At 40.7% G+C, this 26,123-nt stretch overlaps 1 pseudogene; it reads left to right on the forward strand.

Annotated features, from left to right (window-relative positions):
• The first annotated feature begins 440 nt into the window (after positions 1 to 440).
• LOC121025124 (Y-box-binding protein 1-like) lies at positions 441 to 22,210 on the forward strand (annotated as a pseudogene).
• Positions 22,211 to 26,123: the final 3,913 nt, after the last annotated feature.

Below are 26,123 nucleotides of genomic sequence, written 5' to 3' on the forward strand. Positions count from 1 at the left end.
TTAAAGATCTATTATACACTGTAATACATCTGTAATACACTGGAGATCTGTAATACAGCGTAGAGCCTATAGCTAACAAAACCCTATTGTATACTTAAAATTTGCTAAGAGAGTAGATCGTATGTTAAATGTTCTTACCACACACAGATGCAAATAACAACAATAAAGGGGACAGGAGGAAACTTTGGGAAGGAATGAATGTGTTTATGACCATAATGGCCGTAATGGTTTTATGAACGTATACTTATCCCTAAATTAGACTTGTATACATGACATATGTACAGCTTTTTACATGTCTATAACTCAATAAAGTGGTTTCCAAAATATAAACAAGAACCGTGGAAGCACCCCCAGTATGTGGCAAGCCATCGTTAAGTCATGTCTGCCTGGGACTCCAGTGGGAGTTTGTAGTATATCCATCAATTACCCATGCTTCAAGCATGGCCGCAAGCAGCACCGAGTCAGGACTGAAGAGGCCTGTTGATGGAGGTTAGAGTGGTAACAGACAATGGAGCCCACATACCCCAACCCACTGCTTTGTGTTGCTGCTACGTAAGATCCTAGGGAAGAGGGGGGGATAGCTCCAAGAATTACTCAGATAGGGGGCCACTGGGTGGCTCAGTCGGTTGAGCGTCTGACTTCAGTTCAGGTCATGATCTCAGGATCCCTGAGTTCGAGCCCCGCATGGGGCTCTGTGGTGACAGCTCAGAGCCTGGAGCCTGCTTCGGAATCTGGGTCTCCCTCTTCCTCTCCCTTCCCCCACTCATGCTCTGTCTCTCTCTGTCTGAAAAATAAACATCAAAAAAAAAAAAAAAAAAAAAGAAGAAGTACTCAGGTAAAACTTGCCACCGAGTGGTGTTATAAAAGGTTTTCTTTGGAAGATAATGTGGTGTTTCTGACTTAACCTGTGTTTTTGAACTTTAATTCATAACCATTACGAGCCACTGGGATTTGATGTGAGATTTCATTGGAATGAAATGGGTTAACAAACTACGAACTATAGTCCAAATTCAGCCTATCATCTGTTTTTCTAAAGTTTTATTGGAACGCAGCCACGCCCATTGGTTTACATACTATGACTGCTTGTGCTTATAAACTTGTGCTTATGCTTGTGCTACAGTGGCAGAGGTGAATAGTTGCTACAGAGATCTTGTGGCCAGCAAAGTAACAAACACCCATTAGAGTCTGCCCTTTACGGAAAAAGTTTGCTGGCCCTGGGGCCCAAGACCCTGCGCCTAGAGTAAATTTGAGAACTTTTGAAGTAAATGAACCTCAACCATTGCAAACACAGAAGAAAGAAACATGCTCACGATTTTGGATGAATACCAGAAAGACTACAAGTTTCAAGTGTTATGGGAATATTTTAACCTCGAATCCGTTTTAGCTTTGTTCTAATCTTAGGAAACCTCCTTCAAATATGATCTTACTTGCATTTGCACAAGCATACTACATCCTACTCAAAGTCTTATAATTGCTCATATTTAATATGCATTCTTCAGAAACGTTATGCACTGTATTCCGGTGGAATCACCCATGGGGCATTTAGGCTACCCCATCTGGTTTTGAAGTGTACATTTTGCTTTTAGGTGGATGTGCAGGTTCTGATACTGATATGGAATTGTGTTAAGTCTGAAACTATAGACTCTTAATGTTCTAATTTTCCCTCTATTACAAAAGGGGGGGCAATTCATCACAACCTTATGATGAGTTAGAGCTTATAAAATGACTGAATCGAGATGAGGCCAACTTAATAAATGAAAACTGGACACTTTTATCCATTGTCTAGAAATTTCTAGATGGACGAGTAAATGGTAATAGTTGAGGGAATCAAATGTCTAGATAATTAATGGATGAATGGAACTTTTCATTTTTCCTCAGGATACTCAACATATCGCACATCCGGTGTTTGTCTACGAGTATGGGATTCATCAGAGGAAATGCGAGGAGAGGAGTATATAGGAATGATGCACCTGGCCAAAGTATCTATAAATTTTATGAGCCCGATAGAAAATCTTTAGCCACAAATGTTAACAACCTGAACAAAAATCCCAGCTTCAAAACAGAACTCCAGTCTTTGTTTAGGACAGTTTGCTCTGCCTGACATCAAGGAAAGAAGTCACTAGTAATTCTAATCCCTTTCTGCCTGTAATTCCTGAAGACAGCTAGATGAATGGCAGGGCAGTTCACCAAGCGCCCCCCCCCCCCGCCAAAAATATTCATCATCTTTGTGGATATTGGGCTTAAGCAAAGCTCAGAGAACCAGAGAGTCATTTCGGTGCATTTTCCTTAGGAAGAAATTGCATCACTAAGGATTCCAGGCCAAAAACAAAGTAGAAGAGAAATTCATGCTGCTTCAGCTGGAGAATTTCAAAGGTAATTTAATCTCCAAGGGAAATCTCACAGCCTGAATTCGCAACATCACTTAGCATATATAGTCACGTTGTGCTGCCACTATATCAAAAAGATTGCTTGTGCTAATTGAAAAGGAGGAAAAATATAGCACTAAATGAAAAGATGGAGTATCTCCCCTGGGTTTCCACCATTTGCCTAAGTTACCTGTTTTTTTTTGTATGTTGATGAACACTCATGATGCCAGTTGGAATCTAATAAAAGTTACCTATATCATGTTTGGAAATATGAAAACATGTAACAGAAAATTTTATTTTCCTTTAAACACATTCCCTAGTTAACTGAGAAATTGGTTAGGACATACTGAGAAAGGCAGACTAACTATATGTCACAGTAATTTAGTTTGGAAAAAGTGATATTCAAGAAGACAACCGACAGTTAAAGGGCATTCTAAAACTGTTATCTGATATATGCTCTAACATAGTATAGAATAGCAATGTCCGATAGAAATATAATGTGAGCTTCCTATGTAATGCTAAATTTTTTAGAAACCGTGTTAAAAGAGGTAAATGGAAATTATGTAGTAATATTATATTATATATATGTATTATTATATTTAGTAATATATTTTATCTAACCCAATCTGTCCAAACTAGTATCATCTAAAACTTACACTCAATATAAAAACGACAAGATATTTTACATTCCTTTTTCATAGACTTGTCACATTTCGAGGGCTCAGTAGCCGTATGTCACTAGTGGCTATTGAATTGACATTTAAAGGGCTAGATTGTTTTACAAGCTATGTGCAAAGGAACATCTTCCCATTTAACAAACACTGAAAATTTTATATGCTTCTTTGGTCAGCATTTAGCTATGTATAATAGAGCACATCTAGAGGGTATGTGAGAAGTGGTTTAACATAGCCCCCTTTTTTGGCAGTGAACTGCTAGGTAAATAATTTGAACATAAAAGTAGTTATTTTTTGTGGCTCAACACTTTCAACGTTTCCTGATGTAGTGATAAAAGGCTGTTTGAAAGAGGTTATTTTCCCCCTTGCTTCATTGAACTAAGGTTGACGGTTCTGCTTACTGATAGCTGCAATGACAAGGGACATAATTTACTGGGAAGCCTTGTTGCTATTGCTATTTTTTAAAATTTGGTGATTACACAAAGACACATTGGTAGTCACAGCATTCTGAAGATGGAGATCCTAGATTATCATTCCGCGCCTGCCCCCTGCCCAGCCGTTCATGTTTTCTGAGGTTGGCCATTGATATTAATATGTTGAGTCCAAGGCATCTTATGGATGACCAGAGGTATCTTGAAGATAGGCAAGTCTTAAATAAGGGGCATCATCTGGAACACAGGGTTAGAGACTGGGAGAGTTATTGGCAATATTGAGTTTTTGAGCTTACATATGAATGGGGGTGCATTTTGTGATCAAGCATGCTGGGATGTGAACACAAACAGACACGAGGCTGCTGAAATTCAGAATTTGGGGCCTACAAAGCACGCTGGGCATAACTGAGTTTCAGTATTGTTTGGGGACTGAGAGATAACAGTCCACAGTGCACCTCATCACACGAGATAGAAACCTGGAAATCATCTTTAACTCGTCCTTGTCCTTTGCCCACGCATGCACATCGTCTCCATTTCCAGGCCTGTCAATGCTTTCACCAAAATAGCTTTCGTCTGTCTCCTTCTCTGATGTCTCCTGGCTCCTGCTTTAATCTGGTCACTCGTCAAGTCTCTGGGACAAGTATTATTTTTCTTTGACTGAAGACTGGTGAGTAAGCGTTTGTGTTTTCCCTTATAACTCTTAAAATAAATATACTGGATCTGAATTTCAGGGAGGAGTTTACTCAAGTTTTTCATGTTGATATGAAAAAGATGGCTCAATTTGGGCTATACTGGAATAGAGTTATGTGGATTGGTTATGGGTTAAATAAATACACTGGATGACCAGTTAAAGTTATTGATATAAAATGTAGCATAGCCTATGGTGCCTACCCTAGGCCCTGTCTATAGTATGGAACAGAAGGAGAGACTATTTTACTGGAAAAAGAAAATGGATAGGTTCAGTAATTATATGCAGTGCAGGTAGTGAGATCTTATCGGCAGGTAAGTGGTACAATCACGAGGTTGAAAATGTTTGAATATGTTTTGTGTGTTAGTAAAAATGTAGATGAAATCAGTGGAATTAGACTGTCGTAGACTGTAAGTCTGAAGTTCTCTTTTGGCCAGCAAAAGAGCGGACGCAGGATTAAAGCGAGAGATGGCTAATGTCCGGGAAAAGACAAGAGCCCTGAATAAAGGTCCTTGCCCTCGTTTTTATTAAGATCAGAAGGCTTACAAACGTGATGGACATGTACAAAGAGACAAGGAAACTGGGAACATTAACGTGGGGACATGAAGGAAGAGGGGGGTTTTGAAGATATACATTGGGGTTTGGGTTAATACAAAACAAAATCCGGGCACCGGGCTGTCGGGAGGAAGGTTGTTTACAGCAGACATGAAACAGCACCTCTGTTTATCTCAGCCAGCCTTGGGGACAAGACAGATAGGGGGAGTCACCTCAGGGTTGACAAGGCACCATTTCTTTTGTTAACCATCTCCGCTCTGGGCTGCTTTGCATGCAGCGCAGCGGCCCGTAGTTCAATTCACCAGTTTACCTAACCTGGTCCTATCCTCCTGTGAAAGCAGCTTTCTGCCATCGTACTAAATTAGGGGAGCTTCCACCCTGAATATCTATTATTGTTTATTTCATATACCTGTGTATTGGGCACCTTTGCACCCATTCCTATTTTAGGCCTTTGCCTCTCCCTCTCTATTTTGGGATGCCTTTGCACCTCCCTATTCCTGGCACCTTTGTGCCTCCATATTCTCAGGGTGTCTTTGCACCTCCCTATTCTTGGAGTGACAATCTGGTTTACCCAAACTCAGGTGTGAGCATTTTATGATTTTTGTATTTCTTTATGCCTTGTTAAGCCATTGGTGTAAGCCCGGGGGATTCCTAAGCTTATAACCCACATTAGACAACCAAGACTTTACTAACAAAAACACTTTTTGGTCAGTAAGGTATGAAGACACAGGCAAGACAAAGAAGAAGATACATTATTCTTCTGTATTTATGTACCGTAGATAGGAGCAAGGAATGTAGTTGGCGACTAGGTAGAAAAGACATTTTGATCATGGATAAAGTACATGTGCTACCCCAAGTTTCCCTGGTTACTGCTTCCCTTCATGCTCATGACATGATAATGGACAAAACTGTGGGCCAGTGATGAGTGGTAATGTGGTGGGAAGCCATATGCATTCTTCATAAGCCTTCCTCAAGGGGAAGGCCTAGGGTGCAGTTCAAGTAAAATTTGCTTTTTGTTTCCCTTCCCGCTACGATATGTACTGTCTAACTGCTAGTCACAATTCCATTCATGGCAGAGAACCTAGATTATGAAACAATAGAACTACTGCTTCTTGTTATTATGATCAGCTGGATTACCGTGTTCCTGACTTTGTTAGTTTACTGTCTGAAACTGTGGTCTTCCCTCTTGTTTTCATAGATGACCGAGCCCTCCTAGCTTTGACTAAAGAGAATGTGACCACTTTGGAAAACTCCAAGTACAGGCAACATTGGATGGAATCTTTCCAAAGGGCAAAGCATATAGGTCAGTATCTAATTGTCTTATTAATGGGCCAAGAAAGTATTCTATTTCCCAGAAGTTACAGGGAGGCAGTCCCCAGATGGATAGAAGGAGGAGTATCTTCATGAAAGGAATAAACAGATTTTACTGCCTGGCTCTAGTTGAATTATGGGGGAAGGTCAGAATCTGAGGAAGAAAATTGACTGGGTGCAGAGTTGGACAAAGCTTCAAGTAATTAAGGACTTCCATTTAAAGTCACGTGGAAAATTTAGGATGTCTAGAAATACATCCTGACCCTTTTACAAGTCATTTTGCCCTCACAGGAGAGGGGGAAATTAGAAGAGTATTTAGGGCTCCGGGGACTGTCAAGGCTAAAGGGCAAATTCTGATCATATTTTGAAGCTGAACCATCAGGCACAAAAGGGGAAAAAAATGTTGAGGCCTCATCTTTTCAAAATGGGAGGCAGAGGATAATGGGTAGGAGAATTTTTCATTGACTACCTTTACAAAAGAGGCTAAAGAGAGGAAGAAGACTGAGTGGAAATAATAGAAAATATTGAATATAGTTAGGCCCTATACTGGTCACAGGTTTTTTGCATTGTCTGGTTTATTATTTTTTTAATTTGGGAAACCATTTTAAAACAATTGTATTTAATCTCCCCTTGCAGGAAAACAACTATGGAATCTAAATTAAAAAACAAAAAACAAAAAACAAAAAACAAAAAACTAACCATAAAACTATAACTTGCACCAATTTACTGAGTGTTAATTGATTTAAAAATGTGTTTAGAGATTTCAGATTTTCAAAAATAATTGCCAGCTTGGGACGTGCCATTTCAACCAACAGTTAAAACTACCTAAGTGGGAACATAAAATTTCCATTGATAAAATTTTAAGAACTTGTTTCGAAACCTAGGTTTTGGAACATAGTTCAACATCCTGTTCAAGTTAAATGCCCGGATCCTGTGTCAGAAGAGTTAAAAGGCTAAATATTCCCTCAGTGTGAGAATCCACTGTGATCCTGGAGTATATACACTAAAATAGAAGGGAATGAGGATAATTAATTGCTGTGTTATTATAAATTAACTTGTCATTTAAGTCACAAATCTTTATATTGAAGTTATATGTAAAGGCTTGGCCATGTTAGAAAGGATGTATTTCTGGGGTGCCTGAGTGGTCAGTCGGTTGAGGGTCCAACTTTGGCTCAGGTCATGATCTCACTGTTTGTGGGTTCAAGCCCCACTTCGGGCTCTGTGCTGACAGCTTGGAGTCTGGAGCCTGCTTCCGATTCTGTGTCTCCCTCTCTCTCTGCTCTTCCCCTATTCATTCTCTGTGTCTCTCCCTCTCTCAAAAAAAAAAAAAAATGAAAAAAAAAAAGAAAAAAAAAGAATATATTTCTGAATCCTAACCTAGATTTCCAACTGCATACTTGATACCCTAATTTGAATATCTGATAACAACTGGAATTTAATATGTACCAAACCACACTCGTCATATTACATTCCATGTCAACTCCTCCCACAGTCTTTCCCATCTTAATTAATAACAACCTCAGTCCTCAGGTCAAAATATCTTGCCATATTCTTGACCTCTTTCTCACACCACGTATATTGTCCATTAATAAATCTTATCACCTCCAATCCTGAAATATATTCTAGATTTGACTACTTGTTTTAAAATGTTTTTATTTATTTATTTTTGAGAGACAGAGACAGAACATAAGCAGGGGAGGGGCGGAGAGAGAGGGAGACACAGAATCTGAAACAGGCTCCAGGCTCTGAGCTGTCAGCACAGAGCCTGATGTGGGGCTCAAACCCACAAGCCCTGAGATCATGACCTGAGCCGAAGTCGGACGCTTAACTGACTGAGCCACCCAGGCGCCCCTAGATTTGACTACTTCTAACTATTCCCACTGCCATTGACTTGGATTAAACCACCACTATCTCTCCCTGGATTATTGTAGTAACCTTGTGACTGGTCTCCTTATTTTTTTTTGCCTTCATTTAGTCCAGTCTCAAATTAGGATGTCAATCAGCTCATGTCACTACTCTTTTTAAAACCCTCCCATGATTTCCCAGCTCCTTCAGAATAGAAGCCACAGTCTTCACTGAGACCTAAAAGGCTCTGAATCATCCGGTTCCCTTTCCTCTCTCACTTCTCCGACTTCATTTTCAGTGACGCTCCCGTCTCTTTTCACTGCAGCCACATTGATCTCTTGGCTACATTCTATTTCAGATATTTGTTTTTGTATTTTAAAAATTATTTCTATTATCCTGACTTGAATTTATAAATTCTTTTTCTAACTTCTTTAGTTTCTTCACTTTCCATTTTTGTTTTTAATGCAAGAGCCGCGTTAGCTGCATCTAACACGTTTGGTTATTTTGTATTTGGTCTTTTCAGTATTATCTACTTTTACGTATTTCCTAATTTCCATCATAATTTGTTTTTGACATGAGTGTGTTTTTAAATTTCCAAATGTATGTTTTGGTTGTCTTTTTATAACATCTCTAATTGGAATGCGTCATAGTTGGAAAGTACGATGTGTATGACACTGGATACCATACTTTGAAACTTGTTGATGGGGTTGACAGCCTAATATGAAGTTAACTTTTATAAATGCTTCATATATGCTTGAAAATAATGAATTTCCTAATATGGGAGTATAGGAGTAAGCTTGTAAATTGTGTTGCTTACACCATTATCAGTCCATTTGTGTTTAGCGTGATTACCGATATATTTGGATTTTCTATCTTGTCATCTGACAACTTTTCCTTGTTTGTTTTCTTTACTTCCTTGTCTTTATTTAACTGGTGTTTTATTTCTCTCATTTCACTTTTTCTCCCTATATTTCAGCAAATTTCTACGCTTTTAATTTTTATTTATTTTATTTCAATTCTACTAGGGTCAAAACACAGCGGTATATTAGTTTCAGGTGCACAATATAGTGATTCAACAATTCTCTACATTACTCAGTGCACATCATGATACGTGTACTCTTTTTTTCATTAAAACAATTTTTTTTTGAGAGAGAGAGAGAGAACACATTAGCAGGAGAGGGGCAGAGGGAGAGGGAGAGAGAATCCCAAGCAGGCCCTGTGCTAGCACAGAGCCCTGTGCAGGGCCTGAACCCATGACCCTGGGATCATGACCTGAGCCAAAATCAAGAGTCGGATGCTTCACCAACTGAGCCACCCGGGCGTCCCAGTATGTGTACTCTTAATCCCCTTCACCTATTGCGCCCATACCCTCCCCCCACGTCCCCTGTGGTAACCATCAGCTTGTCCTCTATAGTTAAAAGTCTATTTCTTACTTTGTCTCTCTGTCTCTTTTTTCCTCCCTCTGCTTGTTTGTTTTGTTTCTTAAATTCCACGTATGAATGAAGTCACATGGTATTTGTCCTTCTCTGACTGCCTTATATCACTTAGCATTATACTCTCTAGCTCCATCCATGTTGTTGCTGACGGCAAGATCTCATTTTTTATGGCTAAATAAGGTTCCATTGCATGTATATACCGCATCTTTATCCATTCGTCTGTCAATGGACATTTGGGCTGCTTCCATATTTTGGCTGTTGTAAATAATGCTGCTATAAACATAGGGGTGCATGTAACATTTTGATGAGTGTTTTCATATTCTTTGGGTAAACACCCAGTAGTGCAATTACTACATCATACAGTATTTCTATTTTTCATTCTTTGAGGAACCTCCATACCCTCTTCCACAGTGGCTTCCCCAGCTTGCGTTCCCACCTACAGTGCACAAGGGTTCCCTTTTCTGCACATTCACACCAACACTTGCTATTTTGGTGTTTTTTATTTTCGCTGTTCTGACAGGTGCGAGGTGTGGTGATAGCTCGTTGTGGTTTTTTTTTTTTCAATGTTTATTTATTTATTTATTTTGAGAGAGAGGGGGAGAATGCATATATGTGCACTTGCACACCAGTGGGGAGGGGCAGAGAGAGAGAGAGAGAGAGAGGGAGAGACACTCAAGCAGGCTCATGAGTCAGTGCAGAGCCTGACGCGGGACTGGATCTCACAAACCGTGAGATCATGGCCTGAGCCGAAATCAAGAGTCTGACACTTAACTAACTGCCTGAGCCAGGTAGGTGCCCCTCATTGTGGTTTTGACTGGATATGGCTGAATAATCTTACTCATTTGCAATCTTGCCACTCACAACAACATGGATGGACCTTGAGGACATTATGTTAAGTGAAATAAGTTAGACAGAGAAAGACAAATACTGCATGATCTTTCTTATGTATAAAATCTAAAAAACAAATAACAAGCTCATAGATACAAAGAACAGATTGGCGGAAACATAGGTGAAGGGGGTCAAAAAAATTAATAATAATAGTAATAAAAGTAGGCTCCCGTCCTGTTGGTGCAAACAGAACATCTATATGCCTCCTGGGTATGGAGTAATGAATGTTTGGAGTACTGCGTGGTGTATACTATTTATCTACTTAGACGTTTTTTTTTTCCCATGAGCTCTACGTTACTTCTGCGCCAAGTGGTTCTTGGGGTATATGTCCATGAACTCTTTGCATGACAAAAGGCAAAGGAAGAAAACCATAATTCCACAAGGCAAAGTGGTTGTTTAGTTGGAACAAGTCTTTGTCTTGCCAGTTGAAGATCTTTGGGATTTAGTGGAGCTCAGCGGCAAACCTATGAATAATTCCCGAATCTTTTTACTGAGTCTACCTAGTACGGCTATATGTTCACTGGCTGTTTTTCCATTCATTCTAAATAGTTTTTCTAGAAGCCCTTGCTCTGATTCTTTTTTTTTTTTTTTTCCGGGGCCCAGTTTTTTTCTATCAAACTCTCTCCAGGCTCAGAGGAATCAAGTCCACATGTACATGGTCAAAATTCAGTGAAAATTTCCTTTTTCACAACGACAAAATGTTTACTATTTCAGCTATAATCTTTATATCCCCCAAACAGGACACTATTTTTTGTACTAACAGTTTCTGTGTAGATTTACACACATGGCTAACATTTTCTTTGATAAGCATTCCTCTTGCACCTTGCACTTCACTTTTGAGATCATAATTTTCCATTCTTGAAGCGCTACGTGTTTCTTAAATGAGACTTTTAATGATAAGCCCAGTTGCTCAAAAAACCTTCCAGGATTTTAATTGGGATAAGGGTTGTATCCATTGATAAAATGGGTGAGAAGCAGCATCTTTCTAGTATTGAGTCTTCCACATCTTGACATCCCGTCATTCCTGACATTTCTTTGTATCTTTTCCTTGTTTTTCAATAGGTCGTTTTAAATGACCAGAGGTTGGGATGGTATGGGAATTTTATGGCTACTCGTTCGTTATTAATTTCTAGCCTAATTGGTCAGAGAATTTTATTCGGATGTTTTTATTCTCTATATTTGTTGAGATTTGCTTTAAGGACAGAATTTACATAATTTTTGTTTGTAGGGGTCTTTTTGGCCTTCATCTTATGTAATATCAATTTTATCAGGTTTCTTTTGATTAGAATTTGCTGCATATCATATCCCACCCTTTTCCTTTCAATGTTTATTTTGTCATCCATACATTTAAGATTACACAGGGTAGGGGGTCCCTGGGTGGCTCAGTCGGTTGAGCATCCGCTCAGGTCGTGATCTCACGGTTCATGGGATTGAGCCCTGCACTGGGCTCTGCACTGACAGCACAGAGCCTGCTTGGGATTCTTTCTCTCCCTGCTTGCTGCCCCTGCCCTGTTCATGCTCTTTCTCTCTCTCTCTCTCAAAATAAATAAATAAACATTTAAAAAATAATAAAATTACACAGGGTCATACTCTTTTGGGGTTCAGTTCTACAGGTTTTGACAAGTGTATACACTTATGTAACCACTGCCACGCTCATGATACAGAACAGTTCTATCACGTCTCCAAATCCTCCCATGCTGCTCTTTTGTAGTAACCCATCCCAGTGCCCCCAAGTCCAGGGAGACCTCTCGTCTATTATCTATGTCTACATATAAAGTCACATACATAGAATCGTAGAGTATATATAATTTTTCCGTCTTCACTTATGATAACGCATTTGATATTTATCCATACTGTTGTATGTATTAACGGTATATTCCTGCCATTGGAGTTGTTTAAAGCTTTTGATGATGATGTATAAAGCTGCCTTAAACTTTCCCTTAGACGTTTTGGAGTGAACATAAATGATGATTTTTCTGGTGTAATATCTAGGAGTAGGACTGCTGTTCCATACGGTAAGTGGAGGTTTGACCTTATTAGCAACCGCCAAATTGTCTTCCTAAGTGGTTGTACAATTTTGCATTCCCACCAGCAATGTATGGGTGCTCCCTTTCCCCTGCATCCTTGCCATCACTTATTATTTTCAATATTTGTCAGAAGCATGAAATGTTTACATTTTAGAATGGTTTTATATTTACAGAAATGTTACATAGATAGCACAGAGTACCTGTAATCCTCTTGCCCAGTTTTTTTCCTTTTGTTAACATCTTACATTATCACGGTGCATTTTGTCTCTTATGAATGTGAGCTATGTTACCCTTTTTCTTTTATCTGTGGCATCATACTGAGGAGGTAACCCGGAATGAGAGGTAGAAGAATTCATTCTCTAGAGAGGTTTTCACCAAAAGGTTTGGGTTCCTAAGTCTGGTGCTACAGTAGCTCTCTCTAATCTCTTACTGTTGTTAGAGGGGGCTGAGCCTGGCCAGAGTAGGAACAATATGCAGTTTAGTAAGTACCCCGATGGCGTGTTGACTGAGTTAGTAGGATTGACGAAACTGAGGAGAGAGACTGGATTAGTCAAGATAGACTGTGACCATGTACTCACAATTCCACATTACTTGACCAAATTTTAGTCAGGCTTCTCTCCTCCACACAGGTCCCTGAACTTTGGTTTCGCCCCTGCTTAGCAAGCACCAAGATACAGACATCCTCCCTTGTGGCTCATTCCATGAATTGGCTGACTACAGAACCAGATTTTGTTGTTGAAGTGCCTGGAGTTTTCCACCTTCCCACCCCCGCTGCTTGCCTCCCCCCTCCCCCACTAAAGTTCCTACCAACCCTCTTACCGTTTCCCATTTTTTTAAGACCTTCCACTGTTTGATTTTAAGACACTTGCAGATCCTGAGGTCAGCATGTTCTATTTATTGCAATCGTCTTTTTGAATAGCCCTTCCTTATATACATTCAGATTTTTGTTATTTGACAGCTGTTACAAATAATCCCTACATTTCAAAGGCTTAATACAGACAAGTTTACTTTTTCTTCAAACTGCAGACCAAGATCTGTTTGATGCAGTCTTTTGAGGACCTAGGTTCTTTCAATCTAATTGTTCCACTGTTTTTTTTTAGGGCTTTGGAGTCCTCCAATGGATCATTTGTATGTAGCCAGGAGACAAGGGAGAGAGTGTGGAGGATTACAAAAGAGGTTTTACAGGTCAGGCCTGCAAGTGACGCAGGACCCCTAAGAGATGTCGTATAGAGAAGTTTCAGGCGGAAGAGGAGAGTACACTTCTTGCTGAGGGCTAGCATTCTCTGCTGCATTGTGTGTCCTGTCACGACTAGAAATGACCTTGACAGTCTGGAACGATGAACAAAATCCGAAAACAAATAATAATAACATACAAACAAAAATGTTAGAGTTCTAAAATCCAGCTACACAAATATCAGACTCAAAGAAAGTTACAACTGTGGGGACAAGTTAGAATGACTTGGGCCCATAGCTTATGGCACAGGTACGATGTCACCGTGTGCTTAAGAGAAAGAATAATGACTCAAATACCGTTATACTTCCCTCTACCCCAGAAAAGTAAAACTCTAACAGTGACATGGTAATAACAAGTTTCTTTTAGTAGCGAGCAGAAGAAACTAATTTTAGTGTTTTAACAAAATGTCAAGTACACTGAAAGGGTACTGTTGTATTTCACAGTTTTGAAGAAAGATTTTTAATAGCCAAGGCACACAAAGGGCTGGAATTAGGGTGGACCTGGAACTTCAACAGCAGAAAATGGTGGATCTTCTCCCTAATATTCTGTCATTAACATGATTTGGCTCTGAACACTCCCGGTCTCTGTTTCAATGTGCCCAAGCGTCCTGTAGAAATAATTTTATTTAGTCTATGGAACAGCCAGCTATAGTTACAGATTGAAAATTCACCTAATTATTTGTACTGGTTTCCTCTCTGTACTGAGGTTTTTCCAAGGGAAGGGGGAATTCCTATGAATCGGAGAGTTACCCAAAGAAGAGTGTACTGCAGGTTGGAAGTAAAATCGTAAGATTTAAATAAAGCCCAAGAGAAGTGGGAGATGATAAGGTGTGATTTCAACCACGCTAATTGGGTTTCCATTTATTTCAATGCCGTATGCTGGGAGTAAGTGATACGAAGATGAGTCAGACACACAAAGCCTACTCTGTCTTTCTGCTGTGCTCTGCCACCGGGTCACTGGCTGCAATTCCATCAAATTCAGGCCCACCAGTATCTGCATTTCAGGTAGAGAAGTCTGTGTGTCATGAAGAGCATACAAAAAGAACTGTAGAGGGGCGCCTGGGTGGCGCAGTCGGTTAAGCGTCCGACTTCAGCCAGGTCACGATCTCGCGGTCCGGGAGTTCGAGCCCCGCGTCGGGCTCTGGGCTGATGGCTCGGAGCCTGGAGCCTGTTTCCGATTCTGTGTCTCCCTCTCTCTCTGCCCCTCCCCTGTTCGTGCTCTGTCTCTCTCTGTCCCAAAAATAAATAAACGTTGAAAAAAAATTCGAAAAGAACTGTAGAGATTCATACAAAACAGAAAATGAGAGTGAGGAAATCATGAATGGAACAATACTGCAGAGTCTTGACAGATGGTGTACAGAAACTAATGACTATTTACCATAATTCATTTTTGTTTTCCTCCTAGGCATATAGCTGAACTACATTTCTCAGCCTTACTTGCAATTAAGTATGGCCATATGACAGAATTATAGTCAGTGTAACATGAGAGAAAATCATGTCCTGGATCATAAAGATTTTTTTTTTATATGAGTTCTTCCTTGTTCTTTTCCTCTTCCAACAAACTTATGACAACCACCCGGATGCACTTTGAAGCCACACGTTGAATATGGCAGGGTGGCCATCACCCTAGGTCTGTTAATGACTGTGGAGCAGAGTCTCTTTCAACAGCCCGGAACCACCCTGGACAGTTAAACATATGAGAAATTAACCTTTAATATGTTGTTTTTCCCCAGGTTTTGGTCAATTTAACACACACTACCCTACTCTACTGTAGAAGTTGGTATCAGAAGAGAGGAACCACCACAACAAAAATCTAACGTGTGAGTCAATGGCTTCATGGGTAGGAAAAGAGGTGGTAGGCTTGGAAAGTGAACCCCATTTGATGTAGGGTCAAAACAGTTGGCAAAACTACCTTTTTCAATAGTTTTTAAGCTAAAACAAGGATAAGATAAGCCTATTGCTCTAGGGGAAGTGATCAACAAGAGATACAGTACTGGTGCCTGCGTATTACTCGGAGTTGCCAATCACCCGCTGCCTTTAGCAAGAAAGAGCTCAGGTACCGAATGAATGATCTTGCGAAACAGAGTTAGGAACCAATCTGGCCCACTCACGCCAGAATGATGTGGAAGAAGGAAAAACTTTTCCTCTCACACGAACTGCTGTACTTGAGTCTTCTGGTTCTATCAGCATTGCCTTTACTTTCACTAATTGGGGGAAGGGGGAGGTTAGGGGTTGGTGAAGAGCATGAACAAGGCATTTTGTTTGTCTAGAACATGGGTTGGCAAATTATGGCTCAAGGCCCAAATTCAGCCTGCTGACTTTTTTTCCCCAATGAAGTGTTACTGGAACTCAGCCAGAGTCATTCACTAATGCATTGTCTATTGTACAGTTATTATATATTGTACTGTTTATGACATATTGAGTAGCTGTAACAGAGAACATATGGTTTGCAAAGCCAAACATATTTACTAGCTGGCGCTTCACAGAAAAAGTTTGCTGACCCCTGGTGTAGATGTGTATTGTAAATAATGTAGGGAAATGGAGATAATGCCTAAGAATATTTGTTAAAGTCAATGTTGAAGGTCTTAGAAGTCAGAATGAATGGGGCGATGAGGAACTATTACAAGTATTGAAAAGGTGAGCGATGTCCTTAAATATTTCTAGAAATCACATTGTAGGATGACATTGACAAACTAGAGTGGTCACAGGACCTTAAGCAGGCAAAGTAAAGGCTCCGAAGCCAGGTCATAAGTGGGCATGGTTGGAGAATCTATAAATATTTAGCCTGCAGAAGAGAATATTTAAGGTGTACAATATGTAGGTATTCAAATATTTAAAAGCCTGGCTAGTGGGGAAAAATCCAATTTATTTGCAAATATCCAATTCAGTATCTCATCAGAAGGCAGTGCTCCTCTAAGACACTTGAGTACAGCTAAATTGAGATTCTTTAAGAGGTCAAATCAAATAAATACAAATCTACTCCAGAAATGCCCAGCACAAAACCATGGCATCTATTTTTTATGTTGAAATTCCATGTTACATTCTCTCATTAATCCACTGCGCGCTGACTTGCATCATCACCGCTGCCACTCCCCTGAATTTGCTTTTGCCAAGGTTACCACTAGTAGCTTTGTTGAAAAATTCATTGAATACTTTTCTGGCATCCATACTATTCATGACCTGCTTTGAAATACCTTCTTGTCACTTTCATTTTGTAACACTAACCTCACTGTTTTTTCCCTCTTTCTGGACATTTCATGTTACTCTCCTTCAAAGGCTCTTACTTTGTTGGTCTTCCATTTCATATTAGTTTTACTCAAAGTTCTGCAATGGACTCTCTCTTTATTCTACCTCGTCTCATTGTTGACTGCTGCATAATCTAAAAGTAGATGCTAAAGCCATAGTGCATCATGTTTTCAAAGGCTTTTTAAGAGTTTGTGAGGTTTTAGGATGAAGTTTTAAGGAAAGTTCATCCCGCTCAATGACTTTCACATCGATTTTCAATTGAATGCCTGATTGGCTCTGTCCTTGGTGCTGGAGATCCAATTGTGTTGGGGGCACACATGAGTTTCTTGCTCTTGTGGAATTTTTATTCTAGTTGGAGGGCAAGAAGAGAAGTGAACAAAAATTAATAAACATGAAAATTTCAGAGAGGGCCATGTACTATAAATAAGTAGGCTATGATAATTAACCAGGGAATAGCTGGGAAAATGATTAATTTGGATAAGATGGTCACGTATAGTTTCTCCGACTCTTGAATAATGAGAAACTAAGACTTTTGACCTAGGACCTGGATGATAATAAGAAGGAACTAGTCATGTGAAGATCTGTGAGGAGCAGTACTGCCACTGTATTGAATAGTGAGTCCAAAGACTGGAAGGTGGGAAATAAATGTGGCATGTTGACAGAACCAAGAGATTAGAACATAGTTAACAATGAGGAAAGTAATAATTGATGAGAATAGAAAAATAACGGGCACCAGAGTATTCTGTGCCTTGTGGGCTATGATGTGAAGTTTGAATTATCTATAAGTGCAATGAAAAGCCATCAGGAGTTGGGGCGCCTGGGTGGCGCAGTCGGTTAAGCGTCCGACTTCAGCCAGGTCACGATCTCGCGGTCCGGGAGTTCGAGCCCCGCGTCGGGCTCTGGGCTGATGGCTCAGAGCCTGGAGCCTGTTTCCGATTCTGTGTCTCCCTCTCTCTCTGCCCCTCCCCCGTTCATGCTCTGTCTCTCTCTCTGTCCCAAAAATAAATAAATGTTGAAAAAAAAAAAAAAAGAAAAGCCATCGGGAGAGTTTTTGGCATGGTGGTGACACGATATCACATTACCTGTATTTTTCCATTTGCCAAATGATACAAATTATATAACTTTCTACTTCGCTGCAAGGAAATTTAGATCCACAGTAAATTCTTGACCACAGGATATGGATTAGCTTATGACTTCATGTATATTTATGATCTTATTCTTTTTTATTTCTGTTACAGTTTTTTCTATGTTAGCTTCTATACAGAAATGCCTCAAAGTATTTTTGAAGAACTGATAATATGAATCACATAATACAGTCTGACTTGACATAAGAGCATTGGACTTGGATTTGGTAACCTGCATGCTATGTCGGTTCTAACACTAAAATATTCATGTGAATTTAGGATAATAATTCAAACACTTTGGGCCTTAATACCCTCATCTCTAAATGAGGAAATTAATATTTCTTATTTCTGTGCTTCTCAGAAATGTTGTGTGGAGAAGATTGTGACTGTATATAAAGGCAGATTGCTGTAGAACTATATATATTCAATACATATTTTAAAAATTTTTTTTAGTGTTTTACTTATTCTTGAGAGAGAGAGAGAGAGAGAGAGAGAGACAGAACACAAGTGTGTGTGTGATGGGGGGGGGTGCAGAGAGAGAGAGACACACACAGAATCTGAATTGAAGCAGGCTCCAGGCTCTGAGCTGTCAACACAGAGCCCGACGTGGGGCTCGAACTCACGAACCGTGAGACCATGACCTGAGCCGAAGTCAGACGCTTAACCGACTGAACCACCCAGGCACCCCAATACATATTTCTCAAGCTTCCTCTACAGGCCAAAAATTAGATATTAACATTTGGGGATTCAAGATGTACTTTTATAAGAAGAATCTGGATAAAGTTAAATATATAGCACCAAACATTTTTAATCCATTAAATATATAGCACCAAAAATTTTTAATCCATGTATATTTCATATGGAAAGGGAAATATTGGACATCTTCTCAAGTGTATGAGCCTCCTTAGATTTTTTTTCAGTAAGGAGGTTGAATCTCTTGACAAACATATGAAATCTGAATCAGGAACAGTTTAAGTTCAACGCTAAACTTAGGAGAAAAGTTTGAACCAGTTCCCTGTATGCATCCTCATCAGAATTACTGCTAATGGCTATGTGCAAAGTTTAGCTGATGAATTATTCAGTTTGATATCAATCTTGTCTGTTGCCACAGACTTTTGAAACAAAGAATGCTTTGCAATTCTTAAGAATATACCTTTAGGCAACAATGGAAATATTACTTGACATCCGCAGTTCATGCTTCTAAAAATTATTTAAAGTTTAAGTAAATTGCATAAGAAGGTTTTAATTTCTATAACTTTTGAATAATTTATCTTACCTTTTCATCAAGCTCTTGTGTGTGTGTTGCTATGAAATACTGTCAGTTCCATGCATGCATTATCTTAACCCTAGGTAGGACTGACTTTGTAAATATTAAGATAGGACTGACTTTGTAAATATTAACATGACACGGGTGGCCAACGAGAAGACTCCTTAGAACTCAAGTGTTCTGTGACCCACATATTGGAAACCACTGGATTATAGAAAACTATTACCTACACACTGACCCCAGCCTTCAGAACTGTAATGTGTGCATTGATTGCTATCTTTCCATTTTGTCCATATCAAAATTTAAGTGCCTGTTCATGGCAATGCAGAACTTAAGAAATCTGCTTTCGTCATACCTCTTACACTTCCATAGCATGGCTTTGGTCTTTCCACCTATACTTGTCTCCCCATCAATAACCATTTCTTGCCAGCTTTAAGACTACGTACCCTTGAAGACTCAGTCTTTTCTACTATCATTTTCACACGTCTGGAATACATACAAATAGTCCTTCCTCTGCACTGACTCAGAGCTTTGCCAGCTGGTTATTTATTACATGTCTCCATGGCCATCACTAGAAATAGTTGTGGCCCTGGGGAAACAACCCATGAAGGCTGCCTGGGAAAATCATTTGTAGAAGGAAGCCACTCTGTAGGTAGGTATCTTTCATAGGATCTCTGGGATAGACAGAACACATCAAAGTGCAACATCCAGGCTGTCACTGCAAATGCGTGGGACATAGTACGACCACCCACATTGCCCTGCCCAAGAGATGGGCCTATTTCAATTGCTATACATGCTCTGAAGATTGAAACTGTATCATTTATCTTCATATGTCAAGTCTTCTGCATATTAAACGGTACAAATGAGGCCTCCCTACATACTGGTTGAAATGAATTGCAATAGAGTTCTGTTCTTTCTGTTTTCATAGAAAGAAAACAAACCACGTATTTCTAACTAGGTAGACCAAGTGAGAGAAGCGTCAAAATTCTCATGAAGCAATTGAAACGTATTTTAATAAAGCAATTAGGTGTGCAGGCAAAAATGATAGGACTATACCCGCTGTTTGAATATCAGTCATTGGAGAAGCATTAGAGCACAGTTTTGCCAAGTGCAGACTTACGTTGGGGCGGGTGTCGACTCCGGCGCTAGCTTCACAATTTACAGGCCGTGTGACCTGGCCCAAAAGTCCAGCTTCCTTACCTGCTGTAATAGGGACACACTAATAGTATCTGCCCATAAGAATTTAACCGAGATACTGCGTATAAAATACCAAGCACTCTAAGAGTTAGGAGTCATTGTTGCTTTCGAGCTTTCAGAGGAAAATGAGGTATAGGGTAAAATGCTAGGTTAGAAAACTTATGAGGTCCACCTTCACAGTTAGCATCTAATTCCTAGAAAAGTTCTCACAGTCTGGGCTGGGCAAACGGAATCACGATCAATCTGACTACTCCTGCCGACTACCTCTTACTCTTACTGTCAAGTGGCTCCCTGGCAACAGGCCCCAGATACTCTCTGTTCTGTTCCCACATCCCATACCCAACTTCAGTTGCCAGGGTCTCCTTTTCTTTCCGTCCTCCTCTTTATTATGTCGTCCCAGTCCTGGTCCTTATGCTCCTTTTTAATCCCCCAAAGCCTTAAAGAACGTAAGTGAGCCCGCCTTGCTTTTTCATCGGCGAAACAAAGAGAATAACCTTCCCACCACCTGTGCTCAAACAAACATGGTGAGAATTAATGAAACAAAGCCGAGACAGCTTCAGAGATAATAAAGTCTAAGAAGTGTCAAAGCGCATTAAGCTCATTCGAAGAAGTGAAGTTTAAAAAGCCTAAGAACCGAGTTGGATCGGTAGCTGGAGCAGAGAGCGGACCCCGGAGAGCCCTGAGCAGCCGCATAGGCCTGGCTCAGTTACCATCACGCCCGGGAGGGGCCACAGCTGCGGCAGCCGGCCCCAGTCACCATCACCTTAACCTGGAGCAGAGAGGCCTACCCCCCAGCAGCCGCCCCCGCCCTCACCGAGACGCCGAGCCCGGCACCAGGCTCAGCAGCGAAGGGAACAGAGGCTGGGGGGCCTCACCTCTGAGGTGCCTGCCGGGGGGACGGGAGCATCATCTCGACCAAGGTTTTGGGAAGATGGTCCCGTGTAGGAAACGGATATGGTTTCATCAACAGGAATGACACCGACGGAGATACAGAAGTGCCATAAAGAATTACCCCAGGAAGTACTTCACAGTGTAGGGGACGGAGAGACTGTGGAGTTGGACGCTGAAGGAGAAAGGGGGTGCGGAGGCAGCGGATGTCACGGGCCAGGGTGGAGCTGGCCCAGTGCAAGGCAGTGAGTATTGCAGCGGGTCGTAAGCATTATGGGCACTCTCCACGTGGCAGGGGACCTCCACGCGATTCCCGGCACAATTACCGAAGAGTGAGTGTGGGGAAAAGAACGAGGCATCCGAGAGTGCTCCCGAAGGCCAGGCCCTCACAGCGCCGACCCCACCGCAGCAGATGGTTCGCACCTTACTACGTGCTGAGACCGTGTGGACGTGGGCCACAGTCTTCCGACCCTGCTGTGCGGGAAGAGGTGATTGCAGGATGTTCACCACCAGGGTGCAAGAGAACGAGGTAGACCAGTGAGACAGGATATGTTTCGGGGCTGTTGACCCACGGGGTCCTCCTTGCCAAAGTCAGCTTAGAGAGGATGGCAGTGAAGAAGATAAGGAAGATCAAGGCGATGAGAGTGAAGGTGAGCAGTCACCTCAACATCCCTACCGCCACAATTTTGATCACCCACGCGGTCGCCCAGAGAACGCTAAAGCGCAAGGTGCCAAAGACACAAAAGCAGCGGGTCCCCCAGCTGAGGATCTGTCCTCTTCTAAGGCTGAGCAGGCCGGGGCTGAGTAAATCCTGATTTACCATCTCTACCGTCATCCTGTTTAGTCCTCCAACAAGGAGAAACAGATATGAAATTCCAGCGATAAGAAATGAACGAAAGATTGGACCTGAAGACCTTAAGGGCTTGCTTCTTGCCCACTGACCAGATAAATAGAACTATCTGCATTATCTATGCACATGGAGTTTTTATTATTTTTGCCTAAAGAGGTCTCTTTTTGGTAAGGCCGGGTTTTTTTCCTCAATATACCTTTAACGATTTTTCAAATGTTTCATACCTGATCAAGGTGAGATTTTTAGGAATCTCAGTTTTAATGTTTATTTTTGACAGAGAGAGAGAGACAGGGCATGAGTGGGGGAGCGGCAGAGACAGAGACAGACAGACAGAATCTGAAGCTGGCTCCAAGCTCTGAGCTGTCAGCACAGAGCCTGATGTGGGGCTCGCATCCACGTTGAGATCATGACCTGAGCTGAAGTCGGATGTTTAACTGACTGAGCTACCCAGGCGCCCCAGGAACCTCATTTTTAATTTGTAATGAAAGATCACAACTTGATTTTTTCAAAAAAGTCAAAAAATGGCAAGCACCTGTTAATAAAAGGTCTTAATAAAAACAAAAAAACTGTAAAAGTAGCAACATGACAGCATTGATATGTTGAATTTCTTGTCAGAAAAATTACTTCGTCTCTCTAGATACAAAGTAAAAACTGCATGCATTAATTTACCCAATTTTAGTCAAAAATCAACAAATCACCAACTGTTTGAGTTGGATGGGAACTTCGAGATCATGTACTTTAGCTCTACTCTGCTGACGTGAAAACTGAGGCCCCAGTAAGACAAGCAACCACCCTAAATTCATGCAGTGGTTTAGTGGAAATGCCAGGTAAACCCTCATTATGTACTTATGAAACAGGACAAAAAATATACTTTGTCAATTTTTCTCTAGGTAATTACCATGACTCAAAATTTCCCAACGGAAGCCCTCTAATGTTAGCGCAGCGTTTCAAGAACAGTATTCTATCAAGAATTCCAAAATGTAGGACAGAGAAACAGACCTGACATCTCATCTCCCCTACCACTCTCAAGATATCACCACAGAACAAGAGCTGCTTTTAATAAACCTCAGAAGAGAGGACAATATAGTGATTGTTTTCAGCGGTATGATCTGGGCCAAAGAAAGTTCTGGTTACCAAGCAAAGGCTGAAACAAAACTTACTGCAAGGAACCGAAGGCAGTGCCTCATTGTTCTCAGTCAATGACAATTACATGATATTTAGAATACCTTTTGTCTCTTCAATGATCTGTGGCTTTGGTTTAGCATGAAAGTGAAAGGCTAATGGAACTATTAATCTTCATTACCCTAATAGTCCTCAAAGTCCTATTAGGGTAATGAAGATAGAAACCATTCCAGATTCTTCATGTCATTATGGTCATTGACGGCCTGAGAAGCAAGATCAGCCCGTCTCCACATCAGTGCTTATTTCCAACCCTAAAAATGGAGGGGATTTTCTGAAGGCAGGGGCAATGGCCTTGAAATTGAGACTGATGTTAACTAGAGATTTGACACTCTAGCTTAAAAGTGGCAGAAACATGTCTCTCAAGATATTCAAAACACACGCCAAAATGCCCAACAGATATGCCTCAGAGAGAACACATATTTTGGAAGCAACCCATTGGTAAACATTTAAACTGTATTTAGAAGCTCAATTGATGAGATTCTTTACATTCAAATCTGATTACAAGTACAGACCAGACTTACAACTCAAAAACAAAACAACAAAAATTTGGACGCTAATTGGGGAAAAGAGTAGTCATCTCTCACTACCAATGATGAATATAATTGGGACAGAGAACTGCCCAAATCTTACAAAGATACTGAGCCTTGCCCCCACCCTCCTTCCCCCAGCTACCAATTTTGGCTATACAAGATGTTTCTTCACCGAAACCCGTGGCAACTATCAGTTGATTCCAGATCACTGTTCACTTGGATTCTTCAGATCCATAATGACCTGCTCCCTGTGCCCTTCACAATGAGCCTCAGCTGGCCCCTGAGTAATGCAAGACATAGTGGGTTTCAATTTGGTTATCCACTGATATCTGAGGAGTTAAAAAAAAAAAAATCCCAATGGCTCAGCTCTACCCCAGACCAATTCAATGAAAACCCGAGTGTAGGACAGGCACAAGCATTCGTGAAAGCTCTTCAGGTGATTGTGGTATGTAGGCAGAGTTGAGCATCTCTATAACCGTGTACCTTCTACGAGCCCCTGCGGCTTCAGATACTTGGAGGAATACGTCTTGCTCCCCACCATCTCCAACCGCACCGACCCCAAATCCTCGAACCAAAGAAGTCTCCGGAAGTCTCCGAAGTGCATGGTACCTTTTCCTGCTGTTTTAATGTTCTGCCACCATTAGTGCCAAATGAACAAGAACAGCTGAGTGGTCACAGGACACAGACCAGGACATAGACTCCAACACATGGAATACAGCCGGTGCTAGAGCAGATGCATATGGACGGAAGCCAAAACTTTCTCCAAAAGCGACAGCTCGGGGCAGAGTTGAGAATCATCCAGCTCTGGTTACTAGAACAATAACTAGAGGAGCTCACAGATGATGATAAGCCGCCTCCGTCTCTAGGGAACAAAGTCAGGGACAGGATTAGGATGAGGCAAAGGAGGCACTCAAACCAGGCACGAAATTGTAGGGGCCATCAAAAAAACTCAATAAATCGAGATGCACATGGTTTTGATGTACCGTTCTAAGAATTCTAAATCAGTGAAAAAATCCATGATGAAAACAATTTTAAATCAATACAGGATCCAATCCTGCCCTTGCATAACTCATTCATTTCCTTCATCCTAACCCAGGCCCTGTCAGATACTCTCACCCTAGTCCTGGCTCTGGGACAAATTCCATCCAGGACCCATATTCACCTATAACCCAGAAGAGGAAGATACTCCTCATACTCCTATTCAGGAAAAAGGTGATGGGACTCCTACCCCATTTTTTTTTTGTGAGATGACTAGGCATGAAATAACTTATACCTTAAGCTTCTTACCTATAGCAGGTCAGGAAAGTAACCCCCGTTTACCCCCAAATAAACCTCATGAAATTTCACCAATATAAAATTTAAAAGCTGTAAACAAGAAGAAAGGATGACGGACTCCAGAAATGGAATTTTCCCCAAATCCCTGCCTGGTGTATGCATTGGAGAGGAGTGGAAAAATGGGATGAAATGGATAGAAGGAGGCAACTATTGGTCTGTTGCTTGACCTTGCAGTCGAAACTCTTGACGGCTCTGTCCCCAGATCGATCATTCCTAAAATGATTCTCTGGTGGTTAAATTTCATGCATCCAGCAGATTTGGGAGAGAGGTAGAGATGGAAAATTTCCAAGTTCTCCCTATGGGGTACTCATTAAAATAATAGACTTAAGAATGAACAAATGAGTGAATGGATGAATGGGTGGGCACCTGCTGTCTCTGCATTAGAATAAAATCTGTTCTCTACATTTTCAAGGTCAAACAAAAAGATATGGTGGAGTTTGCAGTAAGAACCCTGGTCTATCAATTCGCTGAGGATTATTGTTCAAAAAATGTTACATGAATAAAATTGCACTATCGAGAAAAATGTTAATAGTAGATACATACGGGGAAAGGGGATTTTTGCTTTATATACTACGTGGTTGGAAATTTTAGGAGTATCTATTATTTTATGATTAGACCTATTTAGATATTAATAACAAAATGGAGATGCTGATTTAATGAGTAGGGACTAAAAAGTCATGGCCATATCAAAACGTAGAAACTCAAATGATAAAATAAACATTGAAAATGATTTAAAAATAAAATGAAGCAGTAACGATATGCCATGTGTCATCTATTAGGTTATAAAAACTAATAAACCATAAGGATGCTCAATGACGGTGAGGTACTATGAAACGAGCATCAAGTATTGCTAGGGCAAGTGTAACTTAGTACACATTTTGTGACTTTATGGAAAGAAACAGCAACGGATAGCAACCTTCAAACATTTTCGAGCATTATGGCAGAGAAATTACACTTTGAGGACTATATCAAACAGAAAATCAGAAACGGGGATATACATCAGTGAATGACCACGGTCCTCCCGGAATCATTGTATAATAAGAAAAAGCT

This window comes from Herpailurus yagouaroundi, unplaced genomic scaffold, assembly GCF_014898765.1.
Source record: "Herpailurus yagouaroundi ecotype Mexico unplaced genomic scaffold, PumYag 67503, whole genome shotgun sequence".
NCBI classification, from domain to species: domain Eukaryota; kingdom Metazoa; phylum Chordata; class Mammalia; order Carnivora; family Felidae; genus Herpailurus; species Herpailurus yagouaroundi.